We start from the raw sequence: 18,898 nt of genomic DNA on the forward strand, positions 1-18,898 counted from the left end.
CCTTCCCTTCCTTTTCTTTCCTCTCCTGGTGCCCTGCTCAGGCCTTGTCCACTCAAGGCCCAGCCCTCCCTCCCATGGGGAAGGCTGACGCCCACCAGTTTCCAAGTGGATTGGCCGCCCCGTTCTCCATGTGAATGGGGGGCACCACGCTGTAGGCACCTCTCAGAATGCAACTTAGACGGGCCGACTTAGTCAACCCTGGTGCTGCCACAGTCTCTTTTGGTTGACCTCGTAACATCTCTTTAGGAACAGATCAATTTTCCTCCACAGTTTCCACCCCACCTCCACCCCACGGAATCCCCTGTCTGTTATCACGGTGGGTGACAGAGGGCTGGACAGTTCTCTTAGGCATCTGTTCCTCAAGGGAGCATCCCGCCTCCTGGACAGCAGCCATCAGGAGGGGTTGCCAGGGGCAAAGGGCACACAGATCTCTTGCCTGCCTCAGATTACAGATTGGGGAGCCAGGCATGGGCTGGCACTCTGGGACCAGTGGCTTGAAGGAAGATGAACATAGCCTAATTGATGTCTCTTTGTGGCCCAGTGGCCCAGGGAGGCCAGGCAGTTGATGTTTATCGATGCCTGAATCAGATGCCTGAACACACAAACCAGCCCGAATTGTCAAGTCTGCATCCCCAGGAGCCTCTGTCATGGCTGCCCCAGGGCAGAGATGTTAGGATGCTCCCTTATTTGCTCAGTAAAGAGGTAGATGACCAGAGGCGAGGGACTTGCCTAAGGCCACTGTGTACCAGGCCCTGGCCTTCTGCCTTAGTACCTGTGCTCCTCCCTGTGCAGTGGGTCATCCAGACACGGGAGGGGCTGGGAGGGCTTGCCCTCTGCTAAAGATCCTGGTGGGGCTCTGCTGGGCTGGAGACTGCTGGCATTCCTGGGGATCTTAGAAACCTCTGGAACTTCAGAACCTGGGGGACTTCAGGGCTCACCTAGCCCAGCCCCATCCTCATCTAGCAATTGCAGAATAGGGCTCAGGGAAGGGAGCCACCTGCCTTGTCACCAGCAGACTGAGGATCTCCCCCTGATCTGGGCTGCCCCGTTCATCCTCACTGTCTTCCTCCAGAAGCTCCTACAGGCCAAGGGAGGGAGATGGCCACTCTGGCTACTTCAGACTAAGATCCTCCCCCTCTCCTGCAGGAAGGACTAGCAGATAGTATCTTCTTCTCTCCTCTAGGTACTGGGCCCACCTCAGTGCTCCCCCTGGATCCTCCTGGCTTTGGGGTGGATGTGGGCAACTGCTGCCATGGTTAGAGCCAGGGGAGTCCAGAGACCTGAATTCAGGTCCTTTCCCTGACCATGGCTGTGTGAACTTGTGTAAGTCACTTCACTTCTCTGAGCCTCCATGTCTTCACCTGCTCAATGGTAATAATTCTACCAGCCCTGCCTTGATCAAAGGGGATCAAATCCTAAAGAAAACACTAGACAAATGTAAGGGGTGGGCCTATTCTGAGCTGGCAAGAGAGAGGCCACGAGAATCAGTGAGTGTCCAGGGCATGGTTCCTTCCTGGGCCTCAGAAGACTGTGAATACTGACTTCATCTCTATTGCTGATTTGCTGTGTGGCCCCGGGCGAGTGGCCTAACCTCTCTGTGCCTCAGAAAAACACGCCGATCACCGTTTCTTCTTGCTGTGGTGCTGACCTCCTGGCAACAAGGGGAGGCTAAATGCAGAAGAGCTTTCAGATCCTTGGAAGAAAGGCCGTCCATATAAGTAGCAGATTAACAACATCCAATAATCGTGCTGTCTGGTAACAAAAGTAATGCCGCCCTAAAGTCAGGCAGGGAAACCAGCCCTGTCAGCACAGAGGCAGCTCCTAGCTGGTCTTCCTCTCAGGCTCCAAGGGCTAATAACCCTTTGCATTTGTTTATGTGGGGCCTTGCCTTGCAAACCAACCACTAATTAGCTCTTCCATGGCGTGCCCAGGAGGCAGGCAGGAAGGGCATGGGGCGATGAGAGCTAAAGCTCTGGGAAGAGGGGGTCTGGCCCGGCCACCCAGCCAGTTAGGGCAGGGTTGGGCTGGGAACAGAAGGCTCTCCCAGTTCTCAGCGCCTACTTCTGTCCCTGGTGAGGTGAGCAACTGGGCAGAGACTTTGAGCTCTTTGGGCCTCAGTTTCCCCACCAGAGCTGCCAGGCAGGAAGGGATGAGGCATCATGGGGTGTGTGGCCAGGTTGCCTGCTGGCTCAACCACCGTCCTTTCCTCTCCACCCCCCACCCCCCTTCCTGCGCTTGATGCCTGGGGCTGGCACGGGGAGGCCACTCAGGTCCCGAACCCGGGGTCCCACCTAGTGTCCTCTCTGTGGCCAAGTCCCCTTGATGGAGGCTGGGAGCCAGAAGGGCTGTCGCGTGACTCTCTGAGCCTCAGTTTCCTCATCTGCATAGTGGGGTTGTAACTCTCACCCTGCCAGCCATGGATGCCCAGACCCTGGGCTCGTGAGCTGGGTGGGGGTGCACTGGGCAGCCCTCCTCTGAGGGCACACAGCCCCTCCAGTTCGGACCAAACATCTGAAGGTGAGGCCAGAGCCTCGGCCTGTGGCGGGGAGAAGTGGCCGCCTCTGTCTTCCTCCCATCCTGGCTGAGGCCTGAGGGAGCTTCCCTCTGGGTCTCCGGCTCCTTTCCCTCCTCTCTCTTTAGACGACTGCTCTCATTCTGTCTGCCTTTCACCGCACAGCCTATTTTTAACTTTCAGCATTGGGGGAGGGGAGCAAGGGCACAGGCATTGGCTTTTCCCTCTCCTTTTTCCTTTGTCTCGGTTCTTCTCCGGCCCTCCTCCCAGGGTCCCTGCCTTTTCTGAGCTCCCCACAGCCCTCCTGTCCTATCCTCTCATCCTCTCACTGCCTCCTGACTCTCTGTCCTTCTCTCCCACCCCCACCGATGCTGCTGGCTCCTAGGGCCCCCCTTCCCCCAGGGCTTCTCCTGGAGGGGGAGCAGTTCTTGGATAGCATCCATTCTTGCTACAGTCACGCTGGACCGCTGGTGGCTAATCTGGTGGTCCCTTTGGGGCAGCAGCCGACACAGTGACCGCTCCCCTCCTTCTGGCGGCCTGGTCTTCTCTTGGTGTCTAAGACTTTGAATGCTTCCAGTCTCCTCCCCGTCTTCTAGACAAGCTTTGTGGGCGCCGTTCTGCAACTCCCTTACCTGTCTCAGTCCCTGCTGTTTGGATGGGGTCGATCCAGCTCTGGGCTTCAGAGACCCTTGTGTGACGAGGCCTGGCCAGGGGGAGCCCATCCTGGGGTTTTTGTTGGATCGGGAAAAGGGGCCTTTCCTCTCAGCAGGATGGTGGGATGTCAGATGGAGCTGCCAGGGCTCCTCGGCCCCCAGAGCGAGAGGCTGCCTGAGGGAGAGGCCAACAAGGAGGAAAACAGAAAGTGTGATGGAGGAAGAGCGTCCCAAACCCTCAACCTGGAGAGCACCTGGACCCAACTGTTTCTGATGTTTCGGTCACATGAGCAATATATACATATTTTTTTTTCCCTGAAGCCATTGGTATTTATAACTGAGGGAGGTTCAAAACGGAGGGGATATATGTATATCTATGGCTGATTCATGTTGAAGTTTGACAGAAAACAACAAAATTCTGTCAAGCAATTATCCTTCAACAAAAAATAAATAAAAATTTTTTTAAAAAAAGGAAAAATTGAAAAAAAAAATAAGGAGATTCCTGACTGGCTTGCCATCCTGGCTTCTTGTCCAAGTCCACTCCTGTCCCACTTCCCCGTGCTATCCTAGGGTTCCTCCTTCCCTACGGCTGAGAATTCCCAAATACCCAGGCCACACTACCTTTCTGGGCTTCAGCCTGTATCTTTAGCTGCCCTGAGGCTTTTGACACAAAGACTTGCAGAGGCACTTGAAACACAGCATGTCCCAAACTGGACTCATCCTGTGTCCATCTTCCAGGACTTTCTGACTTGGGGATTAATGCTCCTTTCATTCCTTCAACCCCCCCTTCCATCCACCCATCCATCCATTCATCCTTCCTTCCTCCTTCCCTCTCTCCCTCTCTCCCTCCCTTCCTTCTATCCATCGCTCTTCCACCCACCCACCCATCCATCCATCCAACCACCCATCCATCCCTCTTCCTCATAGCTACTATAGTGATGATGATAGTAGCTTATGTTGATGGAGGCCTTGGGTCTTCCCAGGTGGCTCAGTGGTAAAGAATCCACCTGCCAATGCAGGAACTGCAGGAGATTTGGGTTTGATCCCTGGGTCAGGAAGATCCCCTGTAGAAGGAAATGGCATCCCACTCCAGTATTCTTGCCTGGAGAATCCCAAAGACAGAGGAGCCTGGAGGGCTACAGTCCATAGGGTCACAAAAAGTTGGACACAATTGAGTGACTGAGAGCATACGAGGGGCTTACTCGGTGCCAGGTACTGGGCTAATCAATGCACAGCTACTCATTTAATCCTCAAAACAAGCTTATGACATGGTAGTATTATTACACTGTCTAGAGATGAGGAAACTGAGGCAGAGGGGTTGATGATTTACAGTGAGGAAGAGGGGAGCCAAGATTCCTCATTGCTCAGGACAGTCCTGGGAGTTGTCCTGCACACCCCACTTTTCCTGTTTAGGTGGTCACCACATCCTGAACACACTTGGAAGTGGCCACTGGTTTTCAGGATGAGGAGTTCCCCAGGGTGTGCTGAATGCCCCCAGTCACGGGCGCTCAGACCCTGAAGTCCACACCATTCTGGGATGGCTCTAGCCATCTGAGAAGTTCTTGGTGATGGGTGGGGCCTTTGACACACGCATTCAGCTATCTGAGGGCCCTTGTTCAGCTAAACACCTCTGCCCACCTACCACTTGGCGGTCTGAAGTCCCCCACCCCCTCCCTTCTTGACGATTCAGCGCAGAGAGGCTGGAGCAGGGGGAGCTGGACAGCTCTCATTGCTGGCTGCCACCCCTCACTCCAGATAGTTGCCCCCCTAGGTGGGGAGCTGACTGTGGATGTACCGCAGGAAGCTATGCCTGGGGGTGACTTGACGGGATGAGAGACCTGGAGCTCACCTTGTGGTCCACAGTGATGAGTCTCTGGGTGGACGTGGGGTTGCTCTGGGACCTGGAAGTGGCATGGGGCAAGCCTGAGAGCCAGGGTCCTGCGCTGAGCCAGGCTGTTCCACCCTAGCTGGCAACACTGCCTTTGGGCCAACACTGTTGTCCCAGCCTGGGGAGGGGACAAGGGAGCTGAGCATGTGTTGGGGCTGCCCAGGGGGGCGGTGCTGAGGCAAAGGAGGAGGACCCCTTCCTATGTGTGGGATGGATTTGTTAGCACCTGGAAGGACTCTGCCCCAAGAGGTCAGCATGGTGGCCACAGAGAGCACCACCCAGACGTCCCTTGAAGGGGTCCCGTTGGCCCACCACTCCTGATAACTGCACCTTCAAGACCTGCAGCAGGGTTTCCCCCAGCCTTGCTCTCCCAGGCTGCCCTTGGCCAATGCCAAGCACATCGAGGGTACTAGACCAGACCTCATTTGCCCAGCACAGGTCCCCTCCCTTGGGCAGTCTTTGCTTAGGGCCTCCATCATCCTAGCCAGGACATTCCCTGGGTTGTACTGAGTCTGGGGCTCAGTTTTCCTGTACATAAAATGGGAAAATTAAAACCCACCTTGGATATTTGAGGATAACCCAGGAAAATGTGTGGTAAGTGCCTGGGACAGTTCGTGGCTCAGCATGGCTCTCCCTGACCATCTGAGCTGCCTCTCTCCTCCCCTGCCTGCCTTAGGGTCTGGCTCAGGGCTGAGCACACAGGAGATGTTTAAAATCCAGGTGTTGAAATGTGAGGAACTAGCCGGAGGGGGCTGCCCAGGCGGGCTCTGCCACGTGGAGACAGCGATAGTTATGTCAGCGTACAACTACGCTCAGAAACACCGATTCAGCACTTGCTTCTGAGTGTAAAGCTCTGTGGGGCTGGGAGGCAGGGGTGCAGTGAGGGAGAGAGGAGCAGGGAGGCGGTGGGGGAGCGAGGGAAAGAAGGCACAGAGGCACAGAGGGATAGAGGCTGAGGGAGAGGAGATGAGGGATACAGAAAGAGACCGGAGGGAGAGACTGGCTGAGAATGGAACAAAGACAGGTGGAGAGAGAGTCAGAGAGTTTAGAGAGGCAGAGAGCCAGGAGAGAGTGTGTGCAAGCTCAGGGAATGGAGAGGGAGAGAGAGAGAGAGAGACAGAGCTGCCAGCCAGGCTCCCTGTGCCCTGACCAAGTGATCCACCAGAGGGCAAGCGAGAGACTTCTTTTTGAGTGAAGACCTCTCGAGGCTGTTGTCTTCTGGATCAAGGGCCATATCCATTCATGATCTCAACAAGAGCCGGCAAAGGGGGTCCATGGCCCGGAGCTAGCAGTCGAGGAGTGGGCTGTGACCTGGTTGATGGGGGTTCCGGGAGCCCTGGAGCTACGTGACAAGCAGATCACCAGCCCCTGAGAGGGGCCGCCCCTGGCCCGGCCTGTTGTTCTGGCTATTCAGGGAACACCCCTGAGTGGCGGGGTCCCTGTGGGGGTCTCAGCGGGCAGAGGAGGGACACTTGTGAATGCACACAGGAGGCAGGTCCCGGCGACTGGAGGAGGAGGACGGTGAGTGACCAAATGTCCAAGTCTCTCTGGGGTGGGAAAGTCCCCTCTTATCATCCCACCACCTCGGTTTGGATGCCTCCACCGTCAGCCAGCTCCCCCCTCCCCTAATCAAGAAAGCCTGCCCTGATGCTGAGAAGGTCTTTGCCAGGCTGACACTTTCCCTCTGGTCTTAGCTGCTTGTGCTGGGGTAAGCTGTAAGCTAGCACGTGAGGTCACAGAGTTACCTGTGGGGAGAGAACCCTAGAACTTTTCTCTGCATCCCAAAGGGAAGCAGGAGTGTGTCTCTTTGGATCTCTTACTTGATCTCAGGGCCCTATTGCCGCAGAGAAAGCCTTCCAACTTATTCGTTTATACTGAGATGCTTGCAAGTTACTTTGTAACTTCCTCTAAAGAGGGCAGCTTTTAACTCAAAGGGACACTTCACTGATGGTGGAATAACAGGCAGTGGGGAGTGGGTGGGGAGAGATTTAGATGGAGGAGGGCTCTCTCTGGCTCCCATTTCCCACTGGAATCTCTTCCTTTCTATATTAATTGGAGGTTTTTGGCAGGTGGGGGCCATTTCTTCTGTTTCTTTGGTGTTCCCCCATCAGGGTCAGTGAGCCCCTCTACCCTCACCCAAGGGGCTTCCTGTGAACGGCAGGAATGGAAAAGTAAGCACAGTTTTTTTACCCATGAACCACATCACCAAGAAAGGCCCAACCAAGGTATGAGTCCTGCCTGTGGGTGACTTGCTGTGTGATCATTGGCACATCATTGTCCTCTCTGGGCCTCCATTGCCCACCTGGGTAAGGCAGGGTCTTTGAAGGCCCCTCTAGCTGTTGTGATCCAAGGTTCTGGGTCTTCGACCCTTCTCAAATCACCAGTTAGCACCTAGGCTAGGCTCTGAGTGCAGCAGGACAAGCTAGATGGACTCCAGAGGACCTGTGGCTCTAGGCCAGCCAGGCAACCAGACTCCTCCATTTGAAAACAATGGATGAGATCTCAGAACCGGAGGCCTATGGACTCTCTTATCTTACTCCCTCAGTGACAGGTAGAGAAACCAAGGCCTGGCTACAGAGGTGGCTTGGTCAAGTCCCTCTGCATGTTAGTTTTGGGTAGGAACTACAAATAGTTCCTTCTGCCTCTCTGTGCAGTTTGTTGGGTCTTAGGGGTAAATCCTGGTGTGCACCCTGGTGGAGGTGAAAGCTGAGACAGGCTCCGCAGGAAAGTGTGAGTGGAGCGTTGTCTTCCAGGGAGAGGCTCCAAGGAGAGGGGAAAGGGTTAGATTGTGTACCTTGCCCTTGGCCCGTGCACCCGCTGCATTCTGGGATTCTAGAAGCCTGGGCAGTGGCTGGTGTCTGAGCTGGCGTTCTGCACTTGGTCTCTGTGTGAGTGATGGAAGACCCCACTCCTGGTGCTATTCTGTCCCTGGGCCAGCAGCTGGACTAGGCCGGACTCAGCTGTAAATCGCCCATGGAACTGGGCTGAGGGGGATGGTTTATGCGTCTCAGGCACCTACCCTGCAACTCAGAACAGGCAGTAACATGTCATCTTAATGAGACTGCAAATTTCCTTGTCACCCAGGAGGTTGACAGGCATGGCCATCAACACCTTGCTTGTCCCAGGCCCCGCCAGGGAGTGTGTGAGGAAGAAAACGGGACGTGGGGTCCAGCTAACCAGACCTGGGACTGGCTTGACTTTGGGCACCCCCGCTCCCCAGGCCTCTCTCCTCTTTGACAGCTGCTCCCACTGCCCTTGAATATGCCGAGCGGATTTTCCTCTCCAGATCTCCACTCACACTGCTCCTGACACCGGGAACACCTCTCTTTTCTTTTCGATTATCCAGATTCTTCTTTCAAGGCCTAGGTGAAGGCCTCTGCCTTCAGGAAGCCTCCTGTGGCCAGCCCAGCTGTAACCCTTAGATCCCTGGGGAGGTGGTCCCCATTTACTTTCTAACTCCAGTAACCAGGCTGGGGTGTTGTCTGAAGCAGGAGAACAGAAAGACTCGGGAGGCTGCATCCAGGCTCAGCTGGAAAGAGAAATGTGATTAGCGATGTCTGCCAGTGTCAGGGGAAGGAAGACAGTAGCCCCTCCTGTTTGGTTTCCCTGTGGAGGCGTCTGGGCCATGTGGCCATTTATCTTAAGGTCTGTGCACATGTTGATGCTAAACTTCTCTCATTTCTTTATCCTCTATCTGCCTAGGAGTGATACAAGCTCCTGGTGGCAGGCACACTGCCCACACTTTCTCTGTATCCCTCAAACTGCTAGGCACTCATGAAGACCCCCCAAACCCTAGTCAGATGGAAAGGCAGAGTGTAAAATGCTGGCACTTTATCTGGAGTTGGGAAGTAATTCATAGGGTATCAGAGCCATTTACAGAGGAGAGATCTGGGGGGTGCAAAGCGGAAAGTGTTTCCTCAAGATCCCAGAGGGAATGAGCTCTGGGAAGGTCTCTGTTGGGCACAAGAGGTTGCCGGATTGCTGAGGGGTGTTTCTCAGACCAGTGGGGGCAGGGCCCAGCATCCAGCCAGGCACTGGGGTCCTAGGCTGCCTCCCTGGCCCTTGTAGATGCTCCTCTTTTTCTCATCTGAGGCTTGGAGAGCTTTCATTAGTGCAACATCCTCCCACATATGGGAGCCACATCTGTCATTATCCCCATTTTACTGATGGGAAAACGGAAAGAGCACCGGGTTTATGGCTGGACCCCAGGGCCCAGCCTCTCCAGCAGGTCCACAGCTGGAGTGGCTCTGGTTCCAAACATAGGCTGTCTCAGCTCAGGCCCGTCTCCAGGCTGGTCGACGAGGCAGGTCTCCTTTTATGGATGCTGATGTAGAGTGTGTGAGTTAGGAAGTCACTTACAGGCCATTAGTTCTGAACCCCTTGTGATCCAGACGGAGAAAATGAGGCCCAGAAAAGGCTGGGGCCTGATCCCAGGCCACACAGCCTGCCCTAGTGAACAGGCTCCTTGACAACCTGGTCTCCCAAGGAATGCAGAATAGAGGGTGGGCCAGGTTGTACACCTGGTCCTTTGCTGGGGTCCCCCTCTGCCCAGGCCCCAGAACATTAAAGAGAGGAACCCGCAGGACTCCTGCCTTGGCAGCCTGCTCTGGGTGCTGTGACACTAGGCCATGCCTTGCTTTCCTACCAACTTAGATACTTGGACATCTTCCCCATCCTGTTAGGGTAAGGAAAGCAACTCCTAGGCCTGGGGGGCAGCATGCAGGCCAGGCCACAGGCCTGGGGCTTAGGAGGGATGCTTGGGGCACACGGCCTCTGAGCCTTGCTGCCTCATCCCCAGATGAAGCAGGATCAAGCATTTCCACAGTCCATCTTCACGTTCTCACTATGGTACAAATGGCTGATGGTAGAACCTTTCCTGAAGTCACGCTGGCAGGAAGGGGAAAGGAGAGGTTGGAGGCGGGAACAGGATGCTGGGGGTTCTGAGATGTGGGTCACGATGTGGTCCAGAGAGCAGGTCTGGGCCAGACACTCCCTCCCAGGCCTGCCTTCCTCCTCTCCCTCCTTCCCTCTTTCTCACCTCCTCTGTTCTCCTACTGCAGCTGTTAATTCAGTCCTCCCCTCCGCATGGAGCTCCGTGAAGAGCTGGCCTTCAGCCAGATTTGCATTGGTGGTTTATTGATTTAATTAAGCGGGGACTGTAAGCAGTGTCCCCCTCCATGGTGTGAGCCAGGCAGGGGCTGGACCGGGCACCCGTAGGGCGGCTGACAGGCATTAAAGACAGGGAGGCCGCTGACATCAGGGCAGTCTGATTCAGGGACCTGTGCTTCCTGTGACCTTTGTCCTTCTGTCCCTTTTGGACTCTATCAGAAGTGACATTGCAAGTGGCAGTGACAGCTTAGTCAAGCCCGAAGCTTCTGCCAGGGAGAGGGGGCCTCAGTGGACAGCGGGCAAAGGGAGCCCTGGTCCCCCTTCAGCAGCCCCTCCTCCTGCAGATGCCTTGCCCAGTGCCCTGGAAAGGCTGTCCTTTTGTCCTCTAAACAGAGCTGCAGTTTTGGAGGCCTGTGGCATGCTCCCTGTGCCCACTCTTGCCTGGCATCTCCAGATGCCATCATGGGGCAGGCATTTGCTGCGTCTGCAGAAAAGGCAGGAGTGACTGGAAATGACCTCCACGCTCCCCGCCCCTCCCTGGCCAGGGAGCACAGGCCTGGGGAACCGTGCGGCCTGCCTACCAGCTGCCCTCTTCGGGCCTCCATCTTTCTAGATGTAAGTAAAAGCTGAAGGCAGCAGCATCTGAGGGCCCTGCTGATTCCTCGGCCATCCTTCTTCTTGTGCCTGGGGAGCCGTTCTTATGCCATGGAGTGCTAGGCCCTGGGCTGGGGGATTCTCACATTTCTGGGGTCAGCCAATCCTCACTCCAGCTTTGGAAAGTAGGCAACCTCACCCCTACCTTAGAGACAAGCAACTCAGAGAGGTTGAGTGACCTGCCTCAGGCCACACAGCCCTTAGTGGCAGAGCTTGGTTTGAGCCCAGCCAGCCTTAAGAGGGGGGACAATGATGTTGATGTATTTCCCCACCCCACCCTACTGCCACGTCGGCCCTTCCAGTCAGTCACAAGACTCTCCCCTCTTCCCCAGAGCTGGAAGAAAAGGTTGGCCTCAGGGGAGCAGGAAGGACCCCGGGGGGACAGAAATGCTACAGGCACCCTTTGGTCCCGCTTTAGGGAGAAAGATGGAGGCCCTGGGTTGGTGGTGCCAAGTTGGCCGCATTTCCCACAGGGAGCCAGGAACCTGGGTAAGGGGGCTGGGGCTCTGCAGAGTAGCTTCTTTGCAGGACTGGGGCTGGATGCGTGGACAGGCTTTGCTGGCTCAGAGTCTGATGGACCTGGCAGGGTCCTTGGGGCCCATTGCCCAGATGAGAACACTGAGGCCCAAGGTCACACCATCTGGGTGGGGATCTCCCAGGGAGAGTCCAGCCTGGCCCTCTGCTGACCCTCTCCCCATTTATAGCCCCAGCCACCTGGAGCAAGGTGGGCACTGAGCAGGTGCGGGCGCCCGCCCCACAAGCCTGTGTCAGCAGTGTCTGTCTCATGAGTTCACAGCTGCTGGCAAACATCTGCTCCGTCTCCCACCCTGGCACCATCTGCCACCCCGCCTGCTCAGCCTCTCTATATAGCTTTCTCAACTTCTCTGTGTCTCTGCATCTTCCTCTCTCCTCCCTTGCTCCTTCTCTGAGTGTCTTAGAATTGGTCATCTCTGCCTTGTCCACTGGGCAAGGCCAAATTGTCCAATGCCCAGGACCCGGCGGCGGGCGGGGGTGGGGTGTAGAGTCAAGTGTGACAGGCCAGGCTTGGGGACTTCAGGGCTGGGAGCTCTGCCATTCCCTGACTGATGGCCCTGAGCTTCCATCTCCTCATCTCTAAAATGGGGAGAACGGTTCTCACCTTGGAGGGCCATTGCAGGGATGAGGGCTGAGGACAGTGCCTGGCACTTTCCAAGGCTCCTTCTGCTCCACCCCTAGGTCTAGACTTACTGCCACAGTCATCCAACCTGCCCATTCCCCAACCTGGGCGTGCCCAGGGATCCTGGGCAGCCCTGAGAAGGTACAGATTCCCAAGCCCCGTCCTCCCAGATCTTTTCTGCCCAGCTGGATCCATCATGCCGTATCCCTGCCAAGATGTCCCTGGAAAGCTGTTACCCGCCTCTGGTGCATTAACAGGAAGGGCTAATAGATTGGGGTCCTGGAGCCACCACTCAGCTCACCCAGACTTAGTACATGTCTGCAAAATAGGAAGAATAAGGCTTTCTTCATAGCTTTGATGCAAGAGGTCCTGCAAAGCCCTCAGCACAGGGCCTTCTGTGGACATCACTGGGTTCAACAAACGGGGCTGGCTATTCTTGTTGAACCCTGCCAGGGGTGGGAGTTCACCTGCTTGGGCTGCTCAGAGTGTTGGGACGGGAGAGCAGGGCTGCCTGTTCCACATGATGCCTTGCTATGTTGAAATGCTTCAGTGCCCCAAGGAATCCATGCCTCTGCCTACAAAGCCTCCCCCACCTGCCCACACCACTGACTTCTTCCTCTGACCTCTTGCAGCATGACTGGGTAAGCCCACACCTGGCACCTGTTTCCTGCTGATTTGCTCATTCTTTCTCACCCAGGGTGTTGCAAAAGCCTCCCAAATGGTTGTCCCGGTTCTCCTCTGCACTCTGCGCTCCATTCTCCATCTGCACTTAGAAGGATTAAAAGAGAGCATTTTATTGGAGTATACTTCTTAGTATAAAGTTAATGTAAAGTGCTCCAATCTCAAATGTGTGTTATTGTTCAGTTGCTCAGTCGTGTCTGACTCTTTGGGACCCCATGGACTGCAGCACACCAGGCCTCCCTGTCCCTCACCATCTCCTGGAGTTTGCCCAAGTTCACGTCCATTGCCTCGGTGACACCACCCAGCTATGCGTAGCTGGGTGTATTTCTGCATATGTATACACCATGTAAATGTCTCATTGATTGAGATACAGAACAGCCCAGCAGGTTCACCTGTGCCCCTTTCCAATCCATAATCTCCCCAGAGGTAACCAGTATTCAGACTTTAATCCCCAAAGTTAATTTCACCTACTCTTGAGTTTTATTTAAATGGGACCACATAGCAGATACTCATTCTGTCTCCCTTTCTTTCAGCATCATTTGTGAGAGCCGTGCATCCAGTTGCCTGTATTGGGAAGTTCTTCTTTTTCACTGCTGTGTAGTATTTCATTGAAGTAAGGCGCCATCAGTTAATTCTCCTCTCTTCAGTAGTTGGATGTTAGAGTTGTTTTCAGTCTTTAGCTGTGACAACCATTCTTGTGCACATTCTTGGTGGTCATTGGCTTTCATTTCTCTTGGGTAAATACCTGTGAGTGGAAGTTAGATCATCGCACAGGCATGTGTTTAGTCTCAATAAACATTGCCGAACAATTTCCCAAGTGGTTGAACCAATTAACACTCCCACCACTAACATATGAGCCTTTTGGTAACCCGCATTCTTGTCATCCTTGGGAGTTATCATTTCTTTTTAATTTTAGACCTTTTGGTGGGAAAATAATGGTATCTCATTGCGACTTTGATTTGCATTTCCCTAATGATTGATGAAGTTAAAACCTTTTCATATGCTTGTCGTGCAGCCAGAGATCATCTTTTGTATACTGTGTAAGTCTTTTGCTAGTGTTTTCTAAATTGGTTTATCTCTTTTTTCTTGATCTAGATTTTTTTTCTTGCTCCTTTTAAAATATATAGTGGATTTGATTAATCTGTTGGATATATGAGCAGGAAATGTGCTTTTCTATCTTTGTCACTCCCTTTTCCATCCTCTCAGAACCCCTCACTTTGTCACCATTGAGCCTTTGAATATGGGGTGCCCTCTGCCAGGTGGAATCTCCCCCTCTTCTCTGCCTTACTGGGGCTTGCTCTTTCAAGAGCTAAAGCAAACTCCGCCAGCTCTGGGAAGTGGCTCTTCCTGCTCCATAGTTAACCCCTGTGTTTTGTATGCATCAGAGCACATAACCCATTGGATGCAATAAAAGCAAGCCAAGGGGCACCTGGCTTCTCTCTGCACCTCTGGGGCAGGATGGTGTCTTCTGTGTCACAGTTGCCCCATACCTCACACGAGGCTGGTTCTCAATCAACTCTTGTGGTGGGTTTTCAGTGATAGGAGGGAGGCAGAGCCCAGTTTGCCTGCAAAGGTCCCAGTTTACACTTGCGGATACAGTATGGTTATGAATGGCCCCTCCTCGAGGCCCTGAGGGGATGGGAACAGGAGAGGGTGCCAAGGGGAAGAGAATATTTGTTTCAGGAACAGACTTGGGTTTAGTGCTCACCTGGTGCCAACATGCTGTGTGCTATCAGGTAAATCTCTTCTATGCCTCAGCTTCCTCTTCTGTGAAATGGGGAGAATAAATAAATCTTTCGTCGCCTATGTCTCACAGGGTGGTTATAGGGTAGATGAGATGTCAGATGAGCCTGTGGCAGGAGCGCAATGCAGAGGCATAGAGAAGCCGCTCCTGCCCCCAGGGAGGTTCTACCTGGGAGGGGAGATGTCAGGCACCCCCCCCGCCCCCCCCACCCCCCGCCAACTGCAGTCAGTATGAGAAGGGAGGGGCCCTGGGAGGGGACACTGAGCAGAGGCAGGTCCCGACAGGGGCAACCTGGCTGGATGCTGACACTGGTTACATCCGGGTGGTGGCTAAATGTCCTTTTCTGAATGTTGAAAACATTTCATAATTTCAATTAAAGGAATTAAAAGATAAAAACATAGGTTGGGCCCTTTCAGCCCTCTGGGTGCTTGTGAGGAGCCTCTCCTGTCTGGAGCATCACCATTGATGGGGCCGGGCACGGTGCAGGGCTGCTGTGTGGGGCACATACTCCCTCGGATGGAGCTGGCTGAGGACAGGTGTGCTCGGAGTTGGGGAAGAGTGACTCAGTGCTGGGCCGTGACCTGCCGAGGGCCAGGTGCCAGGCCTGGGGAGGGGGTGAGGTGGGAAGTGGCAGAGGCGAGCTTGGCTGGCTTCCAGAGTCAGAGTCAGGTGGCGCTTCTTAGAGGCTACAGCTTCTTCGTACGGGTGGGACACTGAGACCCAGAGGGCAGACAGGACTTGGCCCTTGTCACGTGGGAAATCCTAGGCCAGATCTCCCCATTGACTCCACTTCCCACCTGCCTCATGCTCGCCAGGGGCCAGGAGGCATTTTTCTAGGTTCCGCTCAGGTTTCAGAGGCCTGATATCACCTTGTGAATCCCTAAATAGAAGATGTCCTCTGTGTCTTGGCCCTGGGTGCCCCGCAAGGAGATCCTTAGGGTCCTGGGGGTTCCCAGAGAAGATGGGGATGCTGAGTGGGAAGCTATGGTGCTGAGGCTGCTCGTCTGGCTTGTGGAGACAACTGTTGGCATCCTGACATCTTTTCTCAGCTCCACAGTTAGTGCTTAGGTGTTGGTGGCCTGAAATTGGCCACGGGGGGAGTATTGATGGAAACAGGGAAATGCCTCAAGGCAGAGTGGTTCCCTGGATGCCAAGTTTCCCATTTACCAGCATACCACTGCCTGGCCCCATCCCCCTCAGCCACACAGCTCCACTTTATGATTAGAAGAAAGGTTTAAAAAAATAAAAAAGAAAAATCATTCTGTTGGACCATTCAATTTTTTAAATCTACCCTGCAAGTGCCAAGGAAGTCTGTGTGTTGTGGACTAACCTGGGCTAACTTGTATGTCCTGAACTGACCCCTGATTCTGGGCTGTCCTGGGCTAACCGGTGTTCCAAGCCAACCCAAGTGCTCTGGGCTAACCATCCGTTTCTGGGCTAACCCAGGCTAATGTGTGTGTTCTGGGTTAATGGGTGAGTCTGGGCTAAGCTGGGAGCGAGTTCTAGGCTAGCCTGGGCTGACACACGTATTCTGAGAGAAGTTGTAGGTTCTGGGCTACCGTGGGGAATTGTTCCAGACTAATCTTCAGGACCTGGGGGAGTCCCTGCTCCTCTGCTGGAGACAAGGGTAAAGTCCGGAGCTCTGGTCCCGATGCCCTCTTATTTTTTCAGGGGTGGGAAACAGGCCCTCAGTTTTCCTTCTTATAAATGAGAACAACCAGAGGTTAGCAATGAACTTGGAACTCCATTGTGAGTGAGCAACTAAAAGGGGCTCAGGAGGCCCAGAACCAGCCTCTCCTCCTGGACTTGTGGGTGAAAGGGAGGCACAACCAGCTCCTGCGTAGGGCAGGCAAGACTGGGCTGGCCGGGTGAGGGACAATGGGGCCACTGTGGGTTCTGGGGAGGAAGCCAGACAAGAGAAGGGCTCCCTGCCCCCGCTGACTCTTCCTGAAGAAGAAAGGCGGGGTCCTCATTTAAGACTCCAGGGACTTCCCTGGTGGTGCAGTGGCTAGGAATCCGCCTGTCAGTGCACGGGGCAGATCCCTGGTCTGGGAGGATCCCACATGCCGTGAGGCAACTGAGCCCGGGCGCTGTAACCGCTGAAGCCCGTGCGCTGTAACTACTGAAGCCCGGGCGCTGTAACCGCTGGAGCCCGTGCGCTGTAACTGCTGAAGCCCGTGCGCTGTAACCGCTGAAGCCCGGGCGCTAGAGCCTGTGCTCCGCACAAGGGAAGCCGCCACGAGAAGCCTGTGCGCCGCAATGAAGAGTAGCCCCATCTCGCCACAACTGGAGAGAGCCTGTGCAAAGCAATGAAGAGCTAGTGCAACCAATAAATAAATAAACAGACCTGGCTCCATTCCCAGCCTCACCGGGAACCCCTCCTTCAAGGGGCATTCATGCACAGCTCTGCGTCAGCCAACGCATCCCTGGCCGCCCATGGTTTTCGAGGATGGAGGATCATCAACCCAGACTCTGTGACGCCTCTCAGAACCCCTGTCCACGTGACCTCCCTCTAGCCCTCGGTCCATCTTCTGCGGCTTCCCCCGGGCGCTGAGGTGAGAGCTACTATATCCCCCGGCACCCCCAGCCCCTGGTGACCTCCCTTCTGCCCCAGACTGAAGGACTGCTTTCTGGGGGTCTGCTGGGCCTGCTGGGAGAGTTTCTTCCAGCATGTGTGCCCTCTGGATGCAACTATATCATGCCGGACAGATACAGTGACAATGGCATCAGTGCCCCCCGTACCACTGAGAAGGCCAGTGCTGACCCCAGAGTGCTGCCCACACCTCGAGCTAGGGACACCCCGAGTTAGGGACACTCCAAGCTAAGGACACCCCGAACTAGGGACACCCCAAGCTAGGGACACCCCGAGCTAGGGACACCCCTCAGCCATCTTCCCCATTGGGCACATCTGTCTCCTGCCTCCCTCCAATCAAGCCCACTCCTTCCGACCCTCCGTTAACACCTAGTTCCTGAGTCCCTCCGGAGGGTGGGTGCTGTGCACAGCAGACATGCCTCCCCTGTCCTCTTGCAACTTGCAATTCCTGAACCTATTGCAGCTTGCTCCTGCCACTCCCTCTATGTGCAAGACTCTCTCCCCGTCCCCTCCTCCAGGAAGCTATCCCTGATTCCTCACAATGCCTTTCTTCCTTTTCAGTTCCTTGCAAACTGCTCCCTCACTCACTGGGTGCCCTTTTGGCAACCCCAGGTCACTTCCCGGGATGGGTGGGCCTCGAAACACTCCAGTCCATGTGAGAGACAGGCCCATTCCTGGCTGAGGTCCTTCAATCCATCCTTTGCCTCCGATAAGGCCAGCACTGCTATCAAGGTCACAGCAAGGCCCTTTTCTCATGTTGTCTGGGCTGGCTGGGGCTGGCCGGGGGTCTCTGCACTTACCAATTGTGCAGAGCAGGGTGGCACCTGGGGTCTGTGGACAGGCAGGCTGTCTGAGCCTTGTGTATATGGTGGGAATTTTGCTCCGAAATCACCAGCCTCACCTAGTGTTTCTGTTCTCATTCACCCATCATTGCCCCTGTTTGGCCAGAGTTAGGAATGGGTGGGCAATCCTCTATGAAGGGGTTGAAGGTCCTGAAGGATGGGCCTGCCCATCTTTACCTCCAGTTCCTCCAGAAGACGGGCTCCTGGTGGCCCTCTGTATAAAACAGTGACCACCTCCAAAGGCCTGAAGGCCAGCAAGTTCTTGCCTGACTCTCCACTTTTGGCAGCAAACACCTCTGCTTCTGGGCCCACTCCTCCTTCCTCCCCGTGCTCCCCTCTCCCCAAGTCTTCTTTCCTTTTACCTCTCCTTTCCTCTATTCCTCCAGAAAACACAGTCTTATGTTTGAAGGGAAGGGGGCACAATGACTTCTGAGCTCTAGGGGCTTGGTGGGCAAGAGGGAGAGGAGGGCTGGGAGGGAGCAGAGCAGAGGAGGGTTTGGAAAGGCAGAGAAAAAAGTCCAGGAAATGAGGTTTGGGCTGCCTTGAGGGTCAGCATAGAGAAGGGCTGCTTTATTCCATGGGGAACCATCGAAGGTTGACGAGCGGGAGATGGACATGAAGGGCAGGCCTTGGGGGCCACTTAGCGGCTATGAATAGGAGAGAAGGGGGCCTGGAGGTGAGGACTAGGTTATATCCATTCTGGGATCTGAACATGGATTTAGGTATTGGGGTAACCTTGGGCTTCAGTTTCCTTTTCTGTCAGGTGGGTAATAATCCTAAACTAGTGTAAGGAGACCACATTATGTGGGCAGTGATCTGCCTCGTCGTCTCTGGGCAACATGGCCTGCAATTCTGACACTGGCCACTAGGTGGCAGCCAGCCCCCAGGAGCCCCATCTGCAGCCCCAAGCCGCGGAGGACTTTTCCCCTGAGAGGATCAGTCTCAGAGCTGCCTCATCCAGTCTGCACTTTGTAGGTGGAATCTTCTCTCCTTACCCACCCACCAGTTCCAGTCCAGACAGAGGCCTCAGGGGACTTGGGGCACAGAGGGGAGGCCATGAATGAGA

At 54.8% G+C, this 18,898-nt stretch overlaps 1 long non-coding RNA gene across 1 annotated transcript; it reads right to left on the bottom strand.

The window, feature by feature from the left end:
• Positions 1-13,110: 13,110 nt before the first annotated feature.
• On the bottom strand, positions 13,111-17,650 carry LOC101904191 (uncharacterized). The gene is made up of 3 exons (XR_003033093.2): positions 15,728-17,650; positions 14,362-14,420; positions 13,111-13,398 (listed from the first exon to the last, which is right to left on the bottom strand). It is a non-coding gene; the product is annotated as an uncharacterized lncRNA (long non-coding RNA).
• Positions 17,651-18,898: the final 1,248 nt, after the last annotated feature.

This window comes from Bos taurus, chromosome 28, assembly GCF_002263795.3.
Source record: "Bos taurus isolate L1 Dominette 01449 registration number 42190680 breed Hereford chromosome 28, ARS-UCD2.0, whole genome shotgun sequence".
Taxonomy (NCBI): domain Eukaryota; kingdom Metazoa; phylum Chordata; class Mammalia; order Artiodactyla; family Bovidae; genus Bos; species Bos taurus.